The sequence below is a fragment of the Vombatus ursinus genome, unplaced genomic scaffold (genome assembly GCF_900497805.2).
Source record: "Vombatus ursinus unplaced genomic scaffold, bare-nosed wombat genome assembly UNPS02005286.1, whole genome shotgun sequence".
NCBI lineage: Eukaryota > Metazoa > Chordata > Mammalia > Diprotodontia > Vombatidae > Vombatus > Vombatus ursinus.
Window position 1 is genome coordinate 16,089,823 of NW_020945064.1, and position 17,860 is coordinate 16,107,682.

Sequence of the window (17,860 nt, forward strand, 5' to 3'; positions counted from 1 at the left end):
AGATAATAAGGCACATCAGAAGCGAGGATTTTTACCACTTACATAAGCCAGAAACAAGCCATCATCAAATTGCGCTACTGAAGAGCATTGCTGCCTGCCATCCATGGACATAATGGGAACTGACCAAACCCAAGGACTCATCACGAGCCCGAGAGTATCATCAGAGGCAGTCATGTTCCAAAGCTCCGTCATTTTGGGACAGGGCCAGCTGCCTATGTTTCAGTAAGCCCTATTTGAATAACTAAGTTATGCAGTGGGATCTCTCTCTCTCTCTCTCTCTCTCTCTTTTTTTTTTTTTTTTAGTGTGCTATTATTAATTCTTACACCATAACCATCCATATAGAGGCTATTTGTTTCTAAATGTTAAAGAAAGAGCAGGAGATACTGATCACCTCTCTAGGCTCAGAAATTAGCCCCTCAAACTCAGAACAGACCAAAAAGCATATTTGTCAGCTAAGATAAATAAGATTCCTCTTTCCATATTCCTTAAATATATAATCTAAAACCATTGTCTCCATTTCTTGCACATTCTTTCACTTCTTAACCCCTGCAATCTGGCCTCTGGCCCTACCCCTAAGATTACTTAGGAATTTGCCTTATCCAGTGGCATTTTCTGTCCTGATAGTCAAATTCTTTTTAGTATTTGACACTGTTGATTCTTTCCTACTGCCTACAAGCACATCCAATTTTTTCCCATCCTTAAAAAACCTTACCCTCTCCTTAAGCTACCATCCATTCTCTCTATTTTCATAGCCAGACTCCTAGACGAAGTCATCTATGCTCTTGCCTCTACTTCCTTTCATTTGCTTCTCGGCCCTATGGGTTCTGACTTTTGGCCTCATTACTTAACTGAGAGGACTGTCTTCCAAATTACCAATGACTTGCTAATTGCCCAATGGCTTTTTCTGTGACCTGTCTTCAGTATTTGACACTGTTGAACACCCTCTTTGTTGGGTTTTAATGAAACTGCTCTTTTTTAGTTCCACTACCTGTCTGACCTCTCTTTCTTCATTCTCTTGCTGCTTTATCATCCATCTCATGCTCTCCAACAAAATATAGGTTTTGATCCCAGGGTCACACAAGGTTTCATCCTGTGTCCCCTTCTACTCTCTCAATACCAGGAGGTCTTAACCTTTTTTGTGCCATGGACTCCCTTTAGCAGTCTGGTAAAACCAATAGATTCTTCCCAAAAATGTTTCTAAAATAAAATTAGAAGTTTAGAAAACCAATTACATTGAAATGTAGTTATCATCAAATATTTTGAAAAACAAGTTCACGCTAGGTTCAGAAGCCCTGCTCTAGAATGTCTCATTTGGTGACCTCATCAGCTCCCATTAGTTTAATTATCATCTCTGAGCAGATGGCTCCAGTCTATATAGTTAACATTAGTCTCTCTCCTGAGCTCCAGGATATTACAAACTGCATGTCCCATAGGTATCTCAAACTCAAAATGACCAAAACAGAACTCATTTCCTCTCCCCCCTCAAACCTACCCCTCCTGTAAACTCCCCTGTTTCTGCAGAAGGCACCACCATCCTTCCAAGTCACCCTGATTGGAGCTTTGATGTTATCTGCTATTCCTCCCTTTCCCTTACCCCACATAGCCAACCCAGTGGCCAAAATTTATCATATTGGTAGTTAGGTGGTACAGCAAATTAGAGCTCTGGACCTGGAGTCAGGAAGGCGATTCAAATTCAGCCTTAGAAACTTACTAGCTGTGTGACAAATAACTTAACACTCTGCCTCCCTCAGTTTCCTCATCTGTAAAATGGGAATAACATGAGCAACTACTTCAAGGGTTGTTGTGAGGATCAAATGAGGTAATATTTGTAAAGTAAGTGTATTGCAAACCTTAAAACTCTATGTAAATACTATTATCATTATTTCTGACTCGACAGCATCTCTCCTATCCACCCCCTTCTCCATAATCACTTAACCACTATTCTAGTTCAGGCCCTCACCACCTCCCATACTATTGCAATAGATTCCTAACAGGTCTCTCTGCTTCGAGACCCTCCTAGCTCCAATCCATCTGTTCCTTGACTTATAAAGTGATTTTCCTAAAGAACAGGTCTGAGGGGCACCTAGGTGGTATAATGGATAGAGCACTGGCCCTGGAATCAGGAAGACCTGGGTTCAGATTTGGCCTCAGACACTAGCTGTGTGACCCTGGGCAAGTCACTTAACTCCAAATGCCTCCCCACCACCACCAAAAAAATTAAAGAAATAAAAATAAAGAACAGGTCTGACCATGTCACACCTCACTCCGTGGTTCTCACAGGGAGTGCCTTGGCACATTTAGCATGCTGGGAGCTTTGCCATGTGTGCAGCAAATTCTCCACACCCCGAGACTCTCAAACTCCTGAGCTTCCACCACAGGCTTCAGTTTGCTGACTGCTCTTTCAGGCTGAACTTCTGGAAGGTCGCAATAGCAGCTTTATGCATGGCAGCACAAAGCAGTTTTCCTCTGCTAAGACTCCTGGGGGTGAAAAGAAAGAAGACATTTCAAAGAGAGGTGGAGGGATCATAAGGCCCAGGTAGTGGGCCTGGCAGCCAGACTGCCCAAGGACCCTTCACTGTTGCCAATTTAAATGTTAAATATGTGGGGAAAAAAAGTTTGAGAAGCATTGCCTTAATTCTCACTCTAATCCATCCTTACGTACAAACCTAACCATGACCCTCCTCTATTCAGTGAATCCTATTATTTCTAGGATCAAATAAAAAAGTGTTTAGCTTTACCACCTGGCCCCAATCTAACTTCAACCTTGTTGCATATTACTTCCCTTCCTGAACTCTTATGTCTAGCTATGTTGGCCTTCTGAGGGAGTTTGGTAGTGCCGTGGATGGAGTACTGGGCCTTGAGTTAGGAAGACCTGAGTTCAAATCTAGCTCCAGACACTTACTAGCTATGTGGTGGTGGGCAAATCATTTAACCTCTGTTAGCTTCAGTTTCCTTATCTGTAAAATGGGGATAACAATACTTCTCAGGGTTGTTGTGAGGGTCAAGTGATAGGATATTTGTAAAGTGCTTAGCACAGGGCCTGGTACACAGTAGGCACTTAATAAACCTTCCTTTCTTCCTTCCTTCTCTCCTTCTTGCTGTTCCTCACACATAACACTCCCTTTTCTGGCTCAGTGCCTTTGAATTTGTTGCCCCTCAGGTTAAATGCACTCCCTCTTCCCTCCCTCTTCAAGATTGCCTTGTTTCTTTCCACATCATCAGCTCACATGCCATCTTCTAGACTAAGTTTTCCCTGATCTCCCCAGCTACAGTGCTCTCTCCTCATTAAGTAGTATTTAGTTCATATTTATTCAGCATATTCTTAGGCATTTATGTCCCTTGATGGAATGTAAGCTCCTTGAGGGCAGGGACTTTTACTTTGGTGCTTAATAAATGTTTGTTGATTTAATGATTACTCCTCAACATTACAGTGATTCAGATATTTGAAGATAACTGTCCTGATCTCCCTAAGTCTTCTCTAGGCTAATCATCCCCAGTTCCTTCAACCAATCCTCATATAGTATGACCTCAAAGCCCTTCACTGTCCTTGTCAACCTCCTTTGGACACAATAAAGCTTACCATGTTGTAAAGGGCCATCATCATAGATGAGTTCACAGATGAATTCATCATCCCTTCAAAACCTTCCCAACAACCACATTTCTGTCAATAGTACCACCATCATTCTGCCATGCTTCTTCCTGGTCTAGGAAGTCATGAATGAATGAATGAACATTTCTTAAGCACTTAATACATATAAAGCACTGCGCTAAGTCCTGGGGATATAAACGAAAAGTCAGATAGTCCCTCCTCTCAAGGAATTTAGATGCTAATGGGTCAAGATAACATATGAGAGGTTCCAGCTGCAAATCGGATGGAAATGTCCATTGGTTCTTAGGGTAAAGCAGCAAAGTAGATGTTACGTCATTTCTGGTGACAAAATCACATCAATGAGTTGACAGTGCCAAGGACTTTGGTGGGTCTTCAGTAGCTGTGGTTATAGTATCAGCAGAAGAAGTTACCAGGTTTCAATTTCACAAAGTATTGCTCCCTGGGATAATTAATGGTTGTGGAGGTTGGGCTAAGTGACCCTGGGGATGTTGCCATTCCTAGTGCTCTTGGGTTTATCTTCTTATTGGTTGCGTTTGGTCAGGGGTTAGTGTCAGTGCTGTTGAGGAAGGTAGGCCCTTTCTCCAAAGGGATTGGTCCACTTGCTAATGGCAGCAGAGGCCAGTTTGGAAGCAAGATTGGTGGTTTAGGAAGCTAAGCTCAATGCTAAGGGGAAAGAAAGACAAAAATCATCAACTCTACCACATTCAGTCTTGCTAATAGAAGCTCCCAAGATAATTTACATGGATTAGAAGCAGCATGGAAATTGAAGTGAATTTTCTTACTCTAGCTCAAAGTATAGAAAGAATTCAAGAACTGGAAGAAAAGGAGCCAAAAAAAGGCAAAATACAGCTCTAGGAAGGGTTTCTTAACCTGGGGTCCATGAACTTAAAGATGTGTGTGTGTGTGTGTGTGTGTGTGTGTGTGTATGTATGTGTATACATATATAATGTTTTCCTTTATAGAGATGGACAATGGGGGCATCCTTGAACTCCTGGGGGATAACCTCCTCTTGTCATATAACCCCAAGATTTCAGTCAGCTTTAGTATGAGCAGTGGACCCTCTGCCTTGTAAATCTCAGTTAGAATAGAATCAGCATCAGGCACTTTGCCACATGAGAGGAGTCTAACGGCATTCAAAACTTCATCACTTGGAAGTTTGATTAAGAGGGATTGACTTCAACCTGAGGTAGACAATCAATGGCTTCAACATTGATTGATGACAGTCTGTTGAGAACACTCTGAAAGTGTTCAGCCCATCTTTCCAGGATCATGCAGTTATCACTGATCAGTGTGGCTCCATTAGTGCTGAGTAACTGAGATGCGCCAAAGGTCTTTGGCCCATAAATAGCCTGCAGGGCATTGTAGAGCTCTTTGGATTATTACTATCAACTTAAAATTGAATCTCATCTGCCTTCTTACTGACTGTATAGAATGTTCAGGGAGGACTTGTATCTTTGTGTGAGGGCTCCTGAGCCCTTTTTAGGGCCTGTCATCCACCACTGGTTTCCACCTGGCACCAACTCAAGAAGCTACATACAGCATGTGCAACAGCCACACCTCAGTAAAACCATCTTGGCAGATGGGTTAAACCAGGTTGAAGGAAACCAACAGGGCTCAAACTTATCAGTGAATTGAGGAGGTGTCTACCCTAAGCATGTGATTACTTTCCATGACAGAATGGGCAGATATGAATAATGAAGGCAGAGAAGCAGATGCTATGGAGCACTTAGAGCTTGGTCAGACATGGAAGATGCCAAGGTCATCCACCATATCCCAAGCTATCACCACTTGTCTTGACTTCTGTCTTGCCACTGGATTCTTATGATTCTGGGAGAGATGGTGAGGCTGACGACTTCCTGTAACTATGCTTCACTTAAATACAATTTACACGAGTCAAAAGACATCACCCATACCATTTTATTTTTTCATTATTTTGTCATTTTATTATGCAACTATCATTATTTTATTATTTTATCATTTTACTGTGTTATAATTTTACCATTTTACCTACCCTGAAGTCCTGTGGCAACCAGCTGGTGATGAAGCAGCAGGTGAGGATAGACTGGGAGCTGTAGTCACAACCCTGTACACAGGAGGCCCAGGCCACAGGGTCATCTTCTCACTGGACTGAAGCAGCAGTGGGATTTGGCCCTAGGTGTCTGAGCAGCCTTTTTAGGTACTATACTGCTCATTTTCTGGTGTAAGGAAGGGGCTAGAAAAGGTGCCATTTAAATTGTCTCCTTACCCAACCCTGACTTGCTTACCACAGCAGGCAGGGATCTTATCCTGTGGTTAAAATACACACACACACACACACACACACACACACACACACACACACAAACTATGGGTACATGGAATTTGCATATGCTAATGGACAACACAAAATCCAGTAGACCTGAGAGACCTCTCACAGCTTTGGTTGTGAAAGAACTCGGCAGGAATCACATCCAAATAGCAGCCCTGAATGAAACAAGACTGAGAAATGAATGCCAGCTTACCAAAGTTGGAGCTGTATACATGTTTTTGTTGTTGTTGTTGTTGTTTTGTTTTTTGAGTGGCTGAAGTGAAGGGGAGCACCATGAAGATGTTGTGGGTTTCACAATCAAATCTAATCAGTCAACAAGCTTGTATGCCTCCCAAAACGAGTGAATGACAGACTCATGACAATGTGATTGTCACTTGTAGAAAGCACCACACCATCACCATCATCAGTGCATATGCTCCCACCATGGTGAACCTTGATCAGGTCAAAGAAAATTTTTATAAAGACCTGGAGACCCTCTTCATCAATGTGCCTAAAAAGGACAAGCTTCTAATTCTTTACAAGAATGGGTGTCTTTAATGACACAGTAGGTACAGATTATGACACACGGCAGAGAGTCCTTGGAAATGGAATTAAATGGAGTCAGAAACAGCTACAGCAAGGGTTACTTAATACTGAAGACTTGTGTGTCTCCTGATCTCATCCATTTACCTAAACACAATAAAACCTTTTGGATGCATCCTCGAGGTAAAAATTGGCATCTAGTAGACTACATCATTTTAAGGAGAAGAGACAGACAGGATGTGAGTGACAAAGGCAATGTGTGGTGCAGAGAGCTGAACGGATCATAGACTTCTCTCCAAACTAAACATTCCTGTTCAACAAAAGCGGCAGCCCCAAGGCAAGAGGATTATCAGAACACTAGACATCAGTAGATTAGAGCACTTCTTCAAGAGCTACTCCATGCATGAAGTTTGTTGCTGACTTGGAGGGAAATCTGAGCCAACACATGGCTGGCAACGGTGGAGCAGAGCAGCAGTGGGCAGGTTTCAGGGATGTGGTATGCAGCACCCCATTTGCTTATGTGGGCAAGAACACTAAAAAAAATCAGGATTGGTTTGATGAAAGTGATGGGGAAATTCAGAAGCTACTAAATAATTAAAAAAAAAAAAACAAAACCCAAGAACTCCACGAGGTTTATCAGCAGGATAGTTTGCTCATCTCTGGAGGCAGCGCTTAACTCCATCAAGAGTAAAGTACAATTAAAGCTTCCAGAGATGCAAGGATAATAGATTATGATCAAATAAGAGAATTTCAGAGTTCATGCATGTGGATGTGTAATACTTTGACCATCCCTGCATGCAGTTTTGATGAGGTGGGAGAGTAGGGCATGGGAAATGAGGAAGTAGAGGAATTGGGTGTCTAGAATGTATTAAAGTCGAGAAGTTGGAGGCTAGGGGATTTTTAATATATATTGTTTTGTTCCCCTAAAATGAGGGCAGGAGATGGGGAGGAGAGAAATATTGTGAACCAGGCACTGAACTCATTGCAGAAAGGAGTAAAACTTCCATTTTATAAGAGAGGAAACTGAGGCAGGTAGAGGCCAAGTGCGTTCCCCAGGATCTGAGACCAGATTTTAACTTGGCTCTTATCTGATTCCAGTCCTGCCTCTATCTTCCGAGCACACACAGACTGCTCAGCCCAGGTGGGAGGCTCAGCTGCCCCCGCTCCCCCCGCCCCTCTCCCCCATCCCTCACCTGGCCCAGCCTGGCCCCGAGGGAAAGAAAGGATCCAGGCACCAGCTTCAGCACCAACGCATCCCTGCTGGTCAGGGAGACGGGAGAGCCACTGCGGGCCGCCAGGGGGCGCCCTCGCACAGCCGCCAGCGCAGGGGCCGAGCCCGCCGACGAAGCTCGGCGGCCGGAGGATGGGCAGTAGTAGCCTCTCCCGCGGCAGCCGCAGGTCTCCGGGCTCCGGCCATCAGCGGTTTCCCCGGCAACTCTAGAGTTCCGCCCCACCCTAGCCTCCCGGACTACGCCTGGGGTGCTCTTTTCACCGGCGCCAGCAGGGGAAAGGGAGCAAAAGAGCCAGCGCCGCGTAACCGTACTGAGTGGCCACGGAGGGCGAGTACGGGCCCTTTAAGAGCTGAGCGACGTAGGGGCGGGCCCGCCCCGCCTCCCGCGGACCAGGCATGCGCAGGAGCGCTTCCCCGCGGCGCGGTCCCGGTCCCTCGCTGCCCCCGCCCCTTCCTGAGCCCTTGGTTCCTTAGAAACGGCCGCAGTCTCGGCCACGCGCGAGGCCGCCGCCGTCTCCCGGCGCGCGCTCGCGCTCTCACCTTCGCCCTCGCCCGCTGCCGCCCCGCCCCGTCCCGTCCGGTCCCGCAGCTCGCGTCCCCGCGCGCCGAGCTCCCGGCTGCCGTCGGGCCCCGCACGGGGCCGTGCCCGGCCCCAGGGCCCCCGGCGTGGCCTGAGGAGGGGATGCCGGCAGGCTCGGGCCGCACCTCCGCGGGCCTCGCGCGCCAGGTGAGAGCGGGGAGCGGCGGCCCGGAGTGGGGAGGGGGCCGTTGGGGGGGAAGGGGCGGTTACCTAGGAGATGGAAGGGGCGGGGCCGCGGACGCGAGGGCCTCCAGTCTCCAGTCCTCAGTTTCCCGCTCTGTAAACCGAGGGGCTCGGGCTTGGTCACGGCCGTGAGCCCTTCCAGTTCTGCATCCTGGCACCTTGGCCGGGGCCGAGGCCTCGGGGCTAAGAGCCGTGAGGCTCCTCGCCCCCCTCGTTTTGCAGACGGGGAAATTGAGGATTCAAAGAGGGGAAGCCGCGGCAGGCTCGGCCTCGGTCCGGGGGTAATGACAAGAGTCCGCATTCGAACCCAGGACTCGCAGCTTCGTGTTACGCCCCACCGCTGCCTTCTCTTGTGCTTTGGCCTCCTCCCCGGCTCCCCCAAGCTGTAGGTTTTGGGGGGGCGAACCCCTGTGCGGCTCCCCTCCTCCGTCCTCCCCTGCAGGCATCCTTGACCGCCGGGTATTCAGTCTGAGGTTAAATGCTTTGAGTGATCGGAAACTGCTGAAGGACCGAGGCTGCAGCCCTTTGTTGAATGCCTCCGATTGTGATCAAGTTATTTGGTGTGTTCAGATGAGAAAGGAAGGAAGGGAGGGAGGGAAAGGGAAAAGAAGGGAGGAAAGAAAGGGGGAGGGAGAAAAGGAGGGAGAGAGGAAGGAAAGAAAGAACGATGGAAGAGAGGGAGGAAGAAAAGAAAGAAAGGAGGGAGGAAAGAAAGGGGGAGGAAGGAAAGAAAGAAGGGAGGCGAGAAAGAGAAAGGGGGAGGAAGGAAAGAAAGGAGGAAGGAAGAGAAAAAGGGAGAGAAAGAAGAGAGGGAGAGAGGAAGGAAAGAAAGAAGGAGGGAAGAGAGGGAGGAAGAAAAAGGAGGAGAGAGGGAGAGGAAGGAAAGAAAGGAGGAAGGAAGGGAGACAGGGAGAGAAAGAAGGGAGCGGAAGGAAGGAAAGAAAAGGATGGAAGAGATGGAGGAGAGAAAGAGAAAGGGGGAGGAAGGAAGGGAGAAAGGGAGAGAGGAAGGAAGGAAAGAAAAGAATGGAAGAGAGGGAGGAAGAAAAGAAGAGAGGAGAGAAAGGGAAAGGGGGAGGAAGGAAGGGAGAAAGGGAGAGAAAGAAGGGAGGGAGAGAGGAAGGAAGGAAAGAAAGAAGGATGGGAGAGAGGGAGGAAGAAAAAGAAATAAGGGAGGAGAGAAAGAGAAAGGGGGAGGAAGAAAGGGAGGATGGGAGAGAAAGAAGGGAGGGAGTGAGGAAGGAAGGAAAGAAAAGGATGGAAGAGATAAGAGGAAGAAAAGAAAGAAGGGAGGAGAGAAAGGGAAAGGGGGAGGAAGGGAGGAAGAAAAGGGAGAGAGGAAAGAAAGGGAGGATGGGAGAAAGGGAAAGAAGGGAGGGAGAGAGGAAGGAAAGAAAGAAGGAGGGAAGAGAGGAGAGAAAGGGAAAAAGAAGGGAGAGAAAGACGAGAGGAAGGAAAGAAAAGAGAGAGGGAGGAAAAAAGGGAGGAATAGAGAGAGGAAAGGAGGAATAGAGAGAGGAAGGGGAGAAAAAAGGAAGGGAGGAAGGAAGAGAGGTAAGGAAAGAAGTAATCATTTATTAAGTGCCTCCTATGTGCCTGGCACCAAGCTAAGACTTTACATTCTCTCAATTTGAATCTCACAACAACCCTGGAAGAGTAACAGCAGCTCTAGTTTGCATGGCACTTTGAGAGGTATGAAAAGCACTTGGCTTGCAACAGCTGGGTAAGGTACATCATGCAAGTAGGGTCGCTGTTTTACAGACAAGGAAACAAACAGATTGAGAGATGCGTGACTTGTCTGTGGTCCCACTGCTAATAACCTTCTGAGCCCAGCTCTCCAGAGTCCAGGAGACTGTGTTTTCTCTGCTGTCCTGAAGGCTGTTCCCATCACATTGCATACTCTCTGACTATTATGAGCCCTTTGGAGATCTAAGCACAGCAGCAGGGTTGTTGCAGTGAACCTCCTAGAACCCTCCAGCTGGAAGGAACCAGTTTGGTGTGGTGGGAAGAAAAACTGCATCTGAAATCAGAAGTTCTTGACTCAGTTCCTACTTTGGCTCTCTGGCCTTTGCTTCTTTGATCTGGCCTACAGTATGACTCCTAACGCCCCTGCTAGCTGTAATGGGGTGTGACCTGAGTGATTACCTTACTTACATTAGGAAGACATGGTTGTGGAACAGACCATGAACAATGGGGCAAGTGGGTAGAAAAATCAAGTAATGACAGCTTCTTATTTGTGGGCAACAGGGATTTCTATGAACAGAATTCCGTCAGCTTTTGATTCACAGGATACATGCATTGAATGTAGAATGTTAGGGTTGGAAAAGGACCTTGGAGATCATAGAGTTTGGTCCTGTCATTTTACAGAGGAGGAAACAGCCTGTCCAAAGGTACAAATTAGTCCACAAGTGTTTATGATCATCAGTGGAACCTCCAGCTTTTGACTCCTTATCAAGTGAACTTTCTACTTCACTTCCTTCCTACCTCTACTAAGGAGGGGAAGTTGAAATTGGATCTTTAGAGCCGTCACAGACGTGCCTCATTATGTTGGGAAAAGTCTAGGATTTGGAGGTGGAAGAACTGTGTTTGAATGTTGTCCACTTGTCTGGACATAGAAAAGAGGAAGTTGGACTCACTGTGGTCAGAGGTCCCTTTCAGCTCTAAACTCCTGCTTTATCAAAATGTCAGAAGCAGCTCGCAGAGGAATTATTAATCCTTCAGCATCTCAAGGATCTGAGGTTTTTATCAGTATGAGAAACAAAGATAGGATTTTGAAATAGAGCACACTTGTAAAAAAAAAAAAAATAGAGAAATGAATCCAGAACCTCATGAGTGTAGTTTCCCTTTTTAAAAAATGCAATTTGATGTAACTTTTAAATAATTCCACACCTAAATAAACAGGGATTTTTCATGGATTAAAATGTCAGAAATCCACTTTTCATAAGAAATACCTGACAACTTGGAAGAATCTTATTAAATATGTTTATTAGTTAGTGCTTAATCCTTACCTTCTGGTGTTTTAGGCTTATTTTTGTTTTTTAAAAGGCAGCAGGTGGACCTAGAGAGACAAATGAAAGATGATATACCCATATCAAAGCAATGTCACAAGTGCACAGCAAGTGGTGTTCACAAAATTGCAGATTAATCATCCTGTACCCATCACGAAATATAAATACATACACATGATATGCAAGTAAAATGCTTAAAAAATTAAGGACCAGGTTAAATATGCTGCTGTTTTTTGGTCTGGACCTATGATTTCCTCAGTGTAAGGCAGAGAATTCCCTCTACCCTTGCAGACTAGTAACTCCTTAGCAATTGAGAATCTGGAGTAAGGGAGAAATTTAAAGAAGCTTAAAGAAAAACAGGGATATTTCAGATTATGAAGCATCCACCATTCCTATGGTGCTACACCTACAATGTGAAGTGCACTTATAAGAAAAAAAATGCTCCTTGGCAGGACTGCAGAAGGAATAATTATCTCGGCTCTGCTAACCAGTGTTTGGGCCATTGGCCTAAAGGATGGTCACAGAGAGCTCTCTCAGAGCTTGCTATAAGTTAGATGAAGTCAGCACCTGTCATTGGTTTCAGTACTTTATTGTATAGTGAACCATAGACTTAAATAGCTTGTACTGCAGCTAACATGTCAGCCCCTCCAGTACTTCACCTGTTTCAAACCTTAATGTTTATGCTCTTGCCCTGGAATATAGAGATTTTGGCCTTGTTAAAGTAGGACTGCAGTGAACTTGTCTGAAATTCCTAAGACCATCATCACCTCTCTTTTAGGAAAATTTGACATGGATTCTTTGGAAATAGTATTTTTTCCCAATTACATGTACAGATAGCTTTCAGCATTCATTTTTTAAAAAATTTTGGGTTCCAAATTTTTTCTTCCTTTCTCCCTCCATCCCATCTCCCCTTCCCAAGATGGCAAGCAATCTGATATAGATTATGTGTGTGCAATCATGTAAACATATGTCCATATTGTTTTTCCATTCCATGTTGTGAAAGAAGAAACAACAAAAGGGAAAAGCCATGAAAAACAAACAAAAAAAAGTGAAAATGATATCCTTTGATTTGCATTCAGATTCCATAGTTTTTTCTCTGAATGTGGATAGCATTTTCTATTATGAGTCTTTTGGAATTATCTTGGATCATTGTATTGCTGAGAAGAGCTAAACTGATTCACAGCTGATCATTGTATAATGTGGCTGTTACTGTGTACAATGTTCTGGTTCTGCTCACTTCACTCTCCATCAGTTCATGTAAGTCTTTCCAGGTTTTTTTGAAGTCTGCCTGCTCATCTTTTCTTATAGCACAATAGTATTCCATTACATTCATATACCACAATTTGTTCAGCCATTCCCCAATTGATGGGCATCCCCTCCATTTCCAATTCTTTGCCACCACTTAAAGAGCTGCTATACATATTTTTGTGCATGTGGGTCTTTTCCCCTTTTTTATGATCTCTTTGGGATACAGATCTACCAGTGGTATTGCTGTATCAAAGGGTATGCACAATTTGATTGCCCCTTGAGCATAGTTTTTTGTTTTTTTGGGGGGCATAGTTTTGACATGGATTTTTAATGCTACCTATTCAGAGAGTCTTTGCTTTATCTTGTAGAAGAGAATAGGTGTTATATATCTCACTTGACTCATTATTGGTTAGAACTTGCAGCCTTTATCCATTTTAAGAGGAAGCTAACAGTGACTATTTTATAATCTTTATTCCTATATCATGAGATAATTATCAGAAGAGACCTGAGAAATGACCTCGTCCAATCATCATATTGAGATGAGGAAAATGAGGCCCAGAGGGTGACTTGCCCAAGGTCACATGGATTAGTATGGAACTGAAACTAGAATTTAGGTCTTATTATTCCCTACATTTTTTCCATCCCCCTCTGTCACACTGCTTTAGTTTTGTAGGTTGGAATGATCCATTCATTAATGGTAAAGGAATTTTAAGAAAATGTAATTTTTTTTTGGATACTTCTCCAGATCTGTGGTTTCATTAACATGGGCAACTCTTTGCAGTAATCCACATTACATTACATCCATGCTTTCTCATCTTGTATGATCCTTGCCTGTATTTTACTTGTAAGTTTTCCCCAGAATGGCTGCCTAATGTATGAGGAGACTTCCTCTGGACCTCTGGATATTGCATGAGTATCAGCAAAACACACATAGTTACCTATGTCCTTGGGTGCGACCTTTTGACTGAGTCCAAATTTTACAGAACAAATCCTTTTAGAAGGTGATTGTTCTGTGAAGTTTGAATTCAGTCAAAGAGCTGTACTTGAGGACCTAGAGGGCCACATGTGGCCTTGAGGCTGAAGGTTCTCCACCCCTAGAAGGACAGAATGACACCTTGCTCTTCAGAATAAATAAAATGGAAGATTTCTTTACTCGGGACTGTAAAAATTTTCTGTAGTTGCCATGCTAGTAGTACCTTTGACAGACAGTTACATAACATTTTATACTATTCTGGGACAGTGAGGTCAAGTAATCAAACTTAGACTATAATAAAGTCATTGACCGTGTTTGACAAGAAGGACTACAAGGAAATGAGGAAGCAGAGAACTAGTAATGTTATTAACAGAGAATTTGTAGAGTAAATCAATATCCTCGTTATCAACTTTCACTGAACACATTTCCTAGTTTCAAGATAACAGTGGAAGTGAAACAGGTTTACTACAGATCTCCTGATCTTGGAAGTTGTAATGCAGAAGTCAGGAAACAAAAGAACTGAATAAACATTTAAACCTATTGCCCCTGAATTATTCTGACGTCTTTAAAGTTGCACATATCATTGTAGGGAGTCTGACTCTATAATTGGTGCATTTTATATAGTAAGTATTTAATATATGTTAATATATGTTGAATATGAGAGTTGCAATGGGAAAAAGTGTTTTAGAGAATATTATTGTAAGAATACAGTATGTCAATACTTCAGTGGATCCATGATTTCATCTTTGAGCATGCCCCATAATTCAGCCTAATCAGTAAGCATTTGTTAAGATCTTGCCATGTCCAAGGTACAGTGCCAGGCACTAGAGATAGAAAGACAAAATGATCAAAACCCATCAGTGCCTGTTTATCCTGTGCTCATGTCTACAGGCAGCAACTTGGAGACCTTCCCCTAAGTCTTTTTCTGTTTTGTAGACATCAGTGATATTATATGGTTGGAAATCATGGAATATCATGACCTCATAAGAATAAGAGATTTTGCAGGTGACCCAGATAGCAATGAAAAGACACATTATGGGTATAAGTAAGTTATAGCTCACTACAAATTATAATATGTGCAAAAAAGTGGCATAAAGGCCACATATGATGTGGTTAAGTAGTTAGTGTTGCCCTAATGTTATCAATATATTTTAAAAATACAACATAATGACAGAAAATGCTCGTTCTGGCCTATAAAAGTTCTGGGAGCAGCTAGGTGGCGCAGTAGATAGAGTACCGGCCCTGAAGTCAGGAGGACCTGAGTTCAAATCTGGCCTCAGACCAAACACTTGACACGTACTAGCTGTGTGACCCTGGGCAAGTCACTTAACCCCAGTTGCCTAAAAAAAAAAAGAAGAAGTTCTGTCTCACACATACCTTTTTGTCTTGCTGTCTTGCTTCCTTGGTCTAGTGCGATCTGGAACAAAAGCCAATTAATTCCTATGTAGACTACAGTAATGTTCAAGGAAACGTGATAAATGTGCTCAGTAATGTTGATTCAAAGAGCTGGGGACAGCCAAGGATTAGCAAATTTCTCCTTGCCTCGTGTTCTCCATCTCTGACCTTCCGTGTTCTACCTTACCTCTCAGTGAAGATATGCAGAAATAGGATAGCTGTATTGGCATTCAGAATGCTAAACAGATCTTCAAAAGTAGGGTTAGGGAGTCATTGTGGATAGAGCAAAGTGGCTATTTTAGATTGAGAATCCTTAGCATATGGAGCATCATGAGAAAAGAATGAAATGTTTTAAATCCCTAAATTATTAGCACCTAATATTGATTTCAGTATTAGTTGAGAATGAGCTCAAACCAGTCATCATCATACAACCTTTGCTGATAGGTAAAGGAAAAAGTTTGTGGTAAAGTTGGGAGTAGTAAGGAAAGAAGCAAACCTTTATTAAGCACCTACTATATGTGCCAGGCATTGTGTTAAATACTTTACAAGTATCTTATTTGATCCTCACAACAGCCCTGGGATATAGGTGCTATTATTATCCCCATTTTACAGTTGGGGAAACTGAGGCAGACAGTGGTTTAAGTGACTTACTCAGGGTTACAGTTAGTTAAGTGTCTAAGACTGGATTTGAACTCATTACTGCTGCCCAGCACTTTATCCTTTAACCTTCATCAAGAACATGATTTGGAGTCAGAGGACCTGGATTAGAATTTTGTTCACTCTGTGACTTTTCATAAGTTATTTAACTCTTTGAATCCCCATCTGTTAAAGGAAGGGGTTGGATTAAATGATCGCTAAGATTCTTTCTCTCTCTCTGAATCTTATCATCTTAAATTTTTCAACAAGGTGGATTGATGTCATATAAAAAGATTAACACAAGGAATTGTAGTAGGAAGGAATAAAATAGTCCTACTTTGTTTAAAGATAGAAAATTCCTAATCTAGGATCTGTTTTTTCACAGTATCTACCCAGATAAGATGACTGGTAGGGCCTAGCTCTTTGTCCCTGTCATCAGCAGTTCTCACATCAGCCTTGTGACAGGATGCCACCGAGTCTGTGACCTAAATAGCGCCTCCTAGACTGCTGTGATCAGCCCTGGCAGATTAATCCCAGCTTGTCCAAAGCCATTTACAGGGAGGGCTTTCTCCAACTCACACCCTACTATGGAGCATTAGAAATAAAAGCCACAAAACACGTGACCTAAGTCATTTCCTGGTGCTGAAGTCATGCTCCTACTGGGACCACCATCCAGTAAGTGGAAAAGGAAAAGGCAGCTCCATGAACTTTGTTGTTTTTTTTTTTTAATAGGTTTTTATTATTCATAGCTTCTGGTTCTTATGATATCATTAGTTACCCCTCCCCTTCCCAGAGAGCCATCCCATAATCATATTTTTCAGAGAGGAAAAAAAATCAGTCAACTGATCAAAATATTGAAAAAGTCAAAAAACATGTGCAATGTGTAACATGTCTGGACCTCCCATCTCCATGAAGGTTGGATTGGGGGTGTCCTCTCGTATTTCTCCATTCAAGTCTTGCTTGAGCTTTAATAATTTTGTTACATTCACTTCTGATTTTTTTGCATATGGTAATTATTTTTTTCCCCTCTTCTCCTGAAAATACAGTATTATGTTTCTTCAGGTGCTTTACTTACCAGCTCCCACTGGCTCTCTTCCCCTCATCTCCGATCCCCTCCTCTCATTTGTTACCCCTTTCCCTTTGGAGATTTGTTTATTGGTATCTTTTTTTTTCTCTTTCTTGCTTTTATCTGTTGTATAATTCCCCTCCCCTCCCTCCTCTTTTTTTCCCCCTCAGTCAAATAGATTCCTCTCCTCCCCTTCAACTAATACTGTTCATTAGTTTTTAAATTTCATTTTTTGCACCCCTTTTCAAAAATTATTTCTCTCACTTCATTATCCATCCTCTCTGTCTACTGTGGATCTTCATTGCCTGATTCATGACCCCTATAATTATCTGGTTTTTGTCTTTTCTCAGTATTCCTCATACAATCAAGGCTTCCAGAATATCCAGTCTAGGCTCTCCTCTCCAGGTGGTTTCTGCCATTGCGTTGTACAGCTTGCCCCATTAATTCCCCATTTTCATTGTGTCTCACTTCCTGAACAGTGACAATTATGGCAGGTATCAGAGAATATACTGCACCATGATAGGGCCTTACCTACCACATCCCTGATTATGTAGCCCACCACTGATCTTTACCCTTCTTTAGTTACCTTTTTTACCCCATTTGCCTCAAAATCTCCCTGGGGCGATGTTCTCCTACTCCCCTGTAAAGGTTGCTTCCAGGGGTTCCAATTCCGCCCTACCCTTGGTGGGACAAGTAGACTTTTCAAGTGTCAAATCCCCAAGGCCAAATGTAGCACAAGGTCCCTATCTCCCTTCACAGACTGTCTTTTCACCCATAGCAGCAATCTGCATGGAAACCCTCCCATCGCTAAGGCAAAGCCTCCTTCCTTTGCCCCTTTTTCTATCCTTTCCTCCTCTTCCACATCCACTCCCCTGTAGGGTCTTCTCTTTCTGAGACAACAGGGGTCACCTTCCCCTCATTTCCTTCCCCTGATTTGACCTTGGCATATCATTTATTCTTCTCTATCATTTTGTTCTCACCCCTTTCCTGTATCCTTGTTGTGATGTGGAGCACAAAACGTTGATTTACCTGTAGGCACGGTGTTGCTCAGTTCTGTCCATAATGCCCTCTGCCTGCCTCTTTACTGTTAACCTCTACC

The 17,860-nt window shown here is 43.6% G+C and overlaps 1 protein-coding gene across 2 annotated transcripts in view; it reads left to right on the forward strand.

Moving 5' to 3' along the window:
* The first annotated feature begins 8,350 nt into the window (after positions 1 to 8,350).
* GFOD2 (glucose-fructose oxidoreductase domain containing 2) overlaps positions 8,351 to 17,860 on the forward strand; it is a 65,173-nt gene continuing 55,663 nt past the window's right edge. For both annotated transcript variants that reach the window (XM_027847763.1, XM_027847764.1), the window contains exon 1: positions 8,351 to 8,399. The gene's annotated coding sequence lies outside the window, so the exon portion shown is untranslated. The remainder of the gene's footprint in view (positions 8,400 to 17,860) is intronic.